The sequence below is a fragment of the Gadus chalcogrammus genome, chromosome 4, assembly GCF_026213295.1.
Source record: "Gadus chalcogrammus isolate NIFS_2021 chromosome 4, NIFS_Gcha_1.0, whole genome shotgun sequence".
Classification (NCBI taxonomy): domain Eukaryota; kingdom Metazoa; phylum Chordata; class Actinopteri; order Gadiformes; family Gadidae; genus Gadus; species Gadus chalcogrammus.
In genome coordinates, this window is record NC_079415.1 from 2,909,631 (window position 1) to 2,917,916 (window position 8,286).

At 47.4% G+C, this 8,286-nt stretch overlaps 1 long non-coding RNA gene across 1 annotated transcript in view; it reads left to right on the forward strand.

The window, feature by feature from the left end:
- The first annotated feature begins 283 nt into the window (after positions 1-283).
- LOC130381504 (uncharacterized) overlaps positions 284-8,286 on the forward strand; it is a 36,241-nt gene continuing 28,238 nt past the window's right edge. The window contains exon 1 of the long non-coding RNA XR_008895430.1: positions 284-910. This is a non-coding gene — a long non-coding RNA (uncharacterized LOC130381504). The remainder of the gene's footprint in view (positions 911-8,286) is intronic.

Below are 8,286 nucleotides of genomic sequence, written 5' to 3' on the forward strand. Positions count from 1 at the left end.
TAGAAATAAAGTTCAAAAACGACGTGCCATGATTCATTTTAACTTCAATAATTGTTGTTGAAGTGTTTTTTTCTCTCTCCTTTTAGGGATACTTTTTGCACTTCATGACAGGGCAAACTCTAGTAGACTATAGTGTGTGTGCGTGTGTGTGTTTGTACGCGTGTTAGTGCGCGCGCGTGTTTGTGTCTAAACGTGCTCTCGTGGGCAGAAGTGGGAGGAGATGGCGTGAGCTCTCTCTCTCTCTCTCTTTCTCTCTCTCTCTCACTCTCTCTCTCTCCCCCTCGCTCTCTCTCTCTCTCGCATCGAAAGAACTTCCGTTCAACCCCGCGACGCATACAGTGGAGACCAACGCCAGTGGGTTCGAGCCACGGCGCTGACAAGGAAGGGCTTTTGGCGTGCGTGCCTGCTGGTCCTAATCTAGAGACAAGAGAGAGATAGAGACACACACAATAACCTGGATATTACTTTTTTTCTTTTTTTGCTTTGGCACACTTTCGCTTCTCCGTGTCATCGGACTGCCTCGCCTGGGCGTGGAAGGTGGAAACGAAAAGGTGGAACGCGTTAGTCGGTCTTCGGGTCGGTCGTGTTGTATAAACTAAAAGCCCCAAACTTCCACACCTCCACTCACACGGCTGCGGCTCCTTCCCAAACAACGCAGCTGCACCACGGGATCAACCCAGACGCTGCTCCCCTCTCCGGCGGCGATTCCTCCGTCGCCCAACTTATGCTGCGGTTGTTGACTCCGTTTCCCAGGATGTAAATGTCGGGAAATACAAGCGCGTTGACGTTGGAGTTACGATTTTTTCAATTTTTGCCGTTTACGTTTCGCATTTTCAAGGGGAATACGGATCGACCGCATTTGGCAGACGCCTGTGCACGCAGAGAGTGAACTCCCCACTGATATCACAAGGTAAGGAGATCCAGGCGGTGATACATACTATTATTATTCTCCAGTTAGGACTGAACTTTGGATTCATCCGTCTGAAAGTCTCCCAAGTTAAAGTGTGTCCAGAATTGGGGTCTGTAGCCCGTGTGTTTGGGGGCGACAGTAGCAAGCACCAAGCCTTGTGCTTGTATGTTCCCTCCCCGCTGAATCTGGAAAGGTGTTAAGAAGGGGGAAATATGTTAAGAGGCTGCTAAGCAGTGTTTACATGCTGGCGTGATGCTGTTGCGTGTGAGTGTTCACCAAATCATGTTTATGGTCAAACGAAGAGGGTTTTAACTGCAAGGATTACATGTGGCTTGCTCTCTGGGTTAGTCCCCAGTGCAAGAGTGCATGTTGGTTTAAATGAATGGGAGGAGGGGGGGTGGGGGCGCTTCTCATTAATAAAGTTTGAAAGACTTTGCTGGGCGTTGGCTTGAGACTGATGAGAATCATCATGACATGTTATCAAAGCACATTTAGATTGGTTAATCAGGCGTGCGGGCACACTAAATGGCATCAGCTCTTCCAAGATTGGAGTTAAAAAATGTATTTCAAAATACTTAAAAACCCTTAGGAAAGATCTGCCATTCAATTCCAATAGATTTAATAACCTAACGTTTTAAAAGTTTATCTCATGTCCCTTTTTAAGAAGAACCCTTGGGAGAACGTGGGGTCACCAACCCTTTCGCAATCACAAAAAAACGTCTTATCTTATCCGGATTGGCCCACATTCAAATTGAAATGCAAAGCAGATGTGGCAGCTCTTGGGGAGCACTCGATTTGTGTTCTGGGTACAACACAAGCCCGCGTCGACTAGATAAGTTGAAGTCCTTTTAATAAGGATCGCATTTTCTCTCCTAACGGGGTGGCTTCCTTCCCTGCAGCCTGGGGGGGGGGGGGGAGACTTGGAAAACAGGTTTGCTGTGAGACGAGACGCCCAGCTGTAGAGCCAAGGGGTGGACTGCATATTTTTTTTCTTCTCAGAGCATATCAGATACCCCCCCCCCCCCCTCCCGCCAGTACTCATCTAGGACATAGGTCAGGAATAGAGGAATGAGATAGAGGATAGAGGAATGCAGACAATGGTAAAGACTACTATTTGAATTTCAGCACATCACATCATCTTGAGACTGCACAGGCTATGAATGTATCTAAATAGTTTATTTCATTTGGACTGCAAGAATGGACTCCAGTCCTTGCATGGGTTAAAGGTTGTATTTAAAAATGCAATTGGAATTGCAACTTGACTGTAAACGGTAATGGTTGTGTACAGATGTACAAAATAAATGACTTGTGTTTATTACCAAGTATTATCAACCTTGTATGAAAAGGGTCCACTAGATTTTGTAGGCCACACAGCATCAGAACTGTACTCTGACCAGAGTAAAGGCCTTCTGGTACAATTACAAGTCAATGGTACAAATGGTTTGTAACTCCATTCTCGCCACAGAAATAAAGACAAGACCTTCAGCTGCAAAGGATCTGATCACTCACATCCTCACCATCATCTCTGTCTTGACACAAATAAGCCAGCATCGCAAGCATCTTGCCTAGGCCTAAAACATTTTTTTGTTTGGTTCCGGTTTCCGACCGACCCTGTCAATTTATGTGTGACCCAAATTATTTTATGAGCTTTAAAAAAAAAAAAAAAACGCTTTTTTATGCAAACTATAATTACGTTTTGGTACAGCACCTCTTCATTCTGTACAAGGATGAGCGAATTTTCTCGTTTTTAAATGAAAACAACCTACCTATCATTCGCTGCCGCTGGAAAAAATAAAATAAATTCCCTACCTACCCATGACCTCAACTGACAGCCAACAGGAACCAAACTTCTTTTTTTTTCATGGTCGCCCTCACTGGTGTTGTACGGTGAGTCGTTTTACTGTGTGGACTTAGTGTCGTTTTACAACTGGCTCACACTTCATGTCGCGCCGTGCTTGTGGACGCCGTAATGTGATGCATTACGGGTCCTCATCTTTCGCTAAATAATCCTTTCACATGGCGTGGGGCGGGTAAGTACCCCGGTCAAGTTTGGGCCTATTAGCCCCACTGGACGCACACGTTAAGTGCAGGTTGAGTGCACGGACGAGCGTGTCATCGTCCGAGCACTCCCAGTGTGGAGCTGGCCCGGGAACAGACGCCGGAGATGATCTGGGGGCTGGGATGATGATGATGATGATGATTATGGTGGTGACGTGACTCTGTGGGCCGTTTGGGAGAGAAGTGCATCTAAAATGGACTTTTGGCGCGGATAGTCGTTTATTAAATGGGAGCAGGCTGTCCCGACAGCTTGGCTGAGCCATCTCGAGAAATGTTACGATCTACTTACGAGTTTTGTTTATTCTTTGGATGAATGTGGCTGCTGTGTATTACATGCAAATGTTTGTCTTTTTAGTTTTTTTTAAACGCATCAGAAGGAGCACACTACTGTGTCTCTGAAAGGCGCTGTAGGCGAGTAGATGGCGAATAAATTGCTTAATGAATGTTGAATGGAAAAGGATTAGCCTGAACTCAAGTGGGTGATTTTCTCTGGAAACACGATCCATCTTCTTTGAGTGCCTGGCTCACAGCAGTACACTCCCGATAGCCTGCTCTTACCTTTTTTTTTTTTTTTCTAGAAAGCTCGCCAAAGATAATGGCGAAAAGTCAGTCTAGCAGCACTACTGCCAAATCGCTAAGCTATCACCTGCAACGACATGTTGATGTGATTGTGTGTGGTGGTGGGATTTATCAGAAGTTTCCAAGGCTGTATTTCTTCTCTGTGGTTGATAGTTGGTACATAATGTCACCTGGTTATAATGACCTGCAAATATTAACAGAGTTCGTAAAACAGTTGTCGATTGGACACCCACCTAGACCAATTACACTGCTAGGTGACATTCCCTCCCCACACATGCCTTCTTCCGATTGGCCGATGAAATCCTGAGTAAACGCTCACGAGAGGCCAATGGGGGCCTGAGTAAACAGAACAGTAGGAAATGGCCCTCCTGGGTGGGTGAGGTAGAGACAATAATAGCTAGCCCTTTGTTGTGGGGTTTACCTCGCATTGTTGACGTGTGTGTGTGTGTGTGTGTGTGTGTGTGTGTGTGTGTGTGTGTGTGTGTGTGTGTGTGTGTGTGTGTGTGTGTGTGTGTGTGTGTGTGTGTGTGTGTGTGTGTGTGTGTGTGTGTGTGTGTGTGTGTGTGTGTGCACAAGAACACATGTGGTTGTGTTGTTTACCATTACGTTGCTGTCTGGCTTTGCTCGTGTGTGGGCTGGAATTGCTGCTGGAACCAAACTTTTATTCCTGCGCCCAGTTAAGGTGTTTGGGTTGGAAAGTCCGTCGACCATTTTGTTGTTCCTACTGTTATGGTGGCTTGTCTGTCGGCGGTTACTAAATATTTAAAACCTTTTAAACCAGGAGGCCAGGAAGCTCCATTTGGTCCAAACTCTACGGAAAAGAACCTTCCCTGTTTTTCATGGCCTAACGGAATGCCAGAGATGCACACGCACGCACACACACACACACACACACATGTACGCATATTCATGCACACAATTCAATTACAATGGAGTCAACATGTATTATGGTCTGCGTTGTGTAATGTGAATTTCATCGAGGAACCATTTTCATTTCTCGAACAGGGTAAATGCACATGTATTATAAATGTGTTTGTTGTTGTTTCGGCGTGCCTTTTTGCCTCTCCCTGGTAACAAAAGCCACAATGACTTATTCCAATGGCCTCTGTGGTCTCCCGTCCGACCGAACAGAACTTCATAGGCTCTGTTGTCATTGTCATCGGGTTTATAGAACCCTCTGTTGTCCCCGCGTCTTTAAAGACTTCATCAATCGAGGGCCTAAATTAGCCCTGTATAAGAAGCAGGCAACCATAACGCAAACGCCAGCAGGCTGTGTGTTGTGTTGCTGCCTCGTACACTACACACACCCAGCCCCCATCGGGGTTTCTGTGTGCCCTGCGGTGGAGCAAAGGGGGGGGTCAGACTATAGGTTGTGTGAGGACAAAAGCCTACTCAGCTATATTTGGCCAGCTGTGGACCTTTGCTGCTCCCCATTATGTGCCGTCTTTCTCTCTATTTTCCAACGGGACGCTTAATGAGAAGCGGTGGGATTTGAGGTTGTTTTTTTTTGCAACGTTGTGATTTTATTCGTTTTTGTCATCTGGAACCACACACTAGACGGACATTTCTCGTACCAACGCAACTTAAGGCGTTGATTTGCCGTCTCTACTGGCGGCCTGTCTCTGATTGGCTGTCCCTGGTGGCGGCCTGTCTCTGATTGGCTGTCCCTGGTGGCGGACGGTCTCTGATTGGCTGTCTCCGTTGGTTACCCTACACTGTCCCATTGGACGCCTTGTGTGAAGGACCCTGCCGCTGGCCGTTGTGAGACTCTGGCTGTCAGTACGGATTCTAATGGTTGCCACGGGTACGGCCAAGGCAAAGCCCCGCACGTTAATGCAGCCTGGATCTCAAATTGGCTGTGAAGGGTGCAGATGCAGCATTGATCGGCATGGAGGAGGAGGAGGAGGGTACGACTAAGAGCCAAACCTTTATTTTGCTCGAGTTCTCCGCAGTCTATCAGCGGGTCCATGGCACAGACCCCGCGGCCAAACGCCCGGGGGGAATTTGGCCCTCTGGTCGATCTGTCCAACCTGTTGGACGCGGAGCCTGGCGAGTACTCCTCGATGTTTAAACCAACCCTAAACAATGACCGTGTCTGCTCTCCAGCTCCCCGAACAAACGCTAGCCCAGCCACGACCGCCTAGCGCCCCGTATTGGCAGATCGCTGGCTCTCCCACAAAGCTGGGTCTTGACGTTTGCGCTCTCGGGTTCGCTCCGATTGGATAATCGAGAGCCGTGCTCCTGGCTCGTAGTTATCCTAACGACGGTACGTGGAACGGGCGGATAAAAGCGGCACTTCATGGAGGACACGTAGACCAACTCCTGTGAGGGGGTTGCAATCCGCCTTTTTAAGGAGTTAGATGAGATAATGCACGTGTCGTGGTGATCTCTTTGAGATAATGCGTTGAGGAAGCCCAGAATACAGTTCCTCACAGCCTTGTAACACAGTCTCACCCCTTCCCTGTGACGTATCTGTCCATACGCATGTGAGGGAAATGTTGACGGACAGGATATTTTTTCTGGTATAGTTAAGGGGGTCCCTTTGACGGTTCACCCCAGGGAACCGGTCAACAAAGGGGTAACTCCAGTTAACTGATGGCGTGGTTAACACAACCTCAAGAAAACAAAGCTGAACTTTACAAAAACGTAACAACACACAGATTTTCCATCACACATTACTTTATGCGACCCGGCTGCATTAACAGATGTCGTCGTGTATTAAAAAAAGAGGAAAACTGCTGTGCATTCAGGCCGTCTTGCCTGATGTGGCTGATTGTTCATTTTCTACCAAAAATCGGTACTAATGTGCAGAAATTACATGCAACTTTTTGTTATGGGACCCCTTAAAAATGTCTGAAACTGCATTTTCTTTTTTTAATATTCAAAATATTTTCGCTTGACTCAGCATTAAAATTCATAGATGCAAGTCATGCAAAGTGCGAGATCAAGCCCACCCACACCTTGTAGGCTCACACCGTATTAAAGTGTCTGTTTGAACTTCTAATTGACCCACTTCCCACTCTTGTTTGGCTGTGCGGTGTGCAAGGCTCCTAGGAACGTCTTTGTTGCTTCCGTTGATCAGGAGAAGCATTACGGCGCACCAGGGGTGAACCTGCTTCCCCCGCTCTTGTGCGTGTTTGTGTGTGTGTGTCGGTGTGTGTGTGTCGGTGTGTGTGTGGAGTCAAGCTAGCACACTGAGTTACACAACGCGACGGCGCTGTCTCTCTCCAGACTGACTAACCATTCGACAAATAAAGGGCCTAGGGGAGAGGGAGAGGGAGAGGGAGAGGGAGGGAGAGAGAGAGAGAGACTCTGTCGTTCTGATTGTAATAACGCTTTCAAAAACTGCTATTCATCTCTCCCCGAAGGCCATGCCAACACAACCTTCTGGAACAGGCGGGCATTACATCTCACATGTTTCATCAACGGACGGTTCCTTATTTTGATGGATCCTTTCATCCATAGGCTGTGATGTGTCGTTAATAAAATAGATTTTCGGGAATAGACCCCCCCCCCCCCCCCCAATATATTCAACAATAAGTTACTCCATGTATGGCGTTGTAAGGAAGACCGCCATGTGTAACTGTAGTGTTTATGACTCTGGCTTCTGGCCCTCAGCAGCTGCTTGCGTTTGGACGGTGAGTAGAACAGTTGGAATTCATCCCTGCGATATCATTCCAGAAACCAAACGATGATATTGCAACGACCAAATGCTGGACAGACAAACGGACAGACGGGAGGGGTGCAAACGCTCTTTAAACAAAGACCAAATGCAGCATTTCCAAAGTGAGTCATCGGGAAATTATAAGCGATGGCAAATGGAGAATGAGAGAGAATGTGTTGGGAGTGGATTGTGGCCCAGGACTCCACACCTATTTAATGTGAAGCAACCTTTGATAATCTGCTAAACTGTGGACGGGAGACGTGCTGAGTGTGTCTGGGCCCTCCCAAGCCGCTAATTGTTTGGGCTAGGTGGCGGTGCTAAGCTCTCTGCAGAGCCAAACGATTTGCGTAAACTGCCAAAAAGGTAGAAAGGGGGGAGGTGTGTGTGTGTGTGTGTGTGTGTGTGTGTGTGTGTGTGTGTGTGTGTGTGTGTGTGTGTGTGTGTGTGTGTGTGTGTGTGTGTGTGTGTGTGTGTGTGTGTGTGTGTGTGTGTGTGTGTGTGTGTTGGGCAGGCAATAATCTGTGTTTGGACAGAGATGTTACGCTCTGCTTTTAACGTCCGTTAAAAGCTGTTTGTTTTGTCGACAGCTGTGTGTCCGTGTGTGTGCCTGACACTCCTCCTCGACCGTTCTGCGTGTTTGCTAGGACATGCTAACAAGATAAGATGGTTTCACGGTGGCTCTGTTGTTAGCGCTCAGTACTATCCCAGGCTGGTTAAGGTAGCTTTATCTAGCTCCGTTTGAGTCTTCCCTTACATGACTCTTCAATGAATAGTGATTGGCTTCTCCTCTTCTGGCCCTGTCCAGGAAGACACTTATCACTTGGTTGTGTTTCCTGCTGTTTTAAACCACACGTGTGACTCATTAGTCGGGTCACTGCGCGAAGAAGTTAGATTGTGTGGTTGTCTTGTTTACTCCTGCCTTGCTCGCCAAATGGAAGTTAGTTCAAATCAAGTTTCCAGTCCGTTGTCCCAAACAGAACATGGAAAACAGGATGAAGGCGAAACATATTTACTGGCAGGGAAAAGGTGTCGTCAACTATTAGTGGGGTTTCAGAGGTCCGGGATCTGGGAGGGG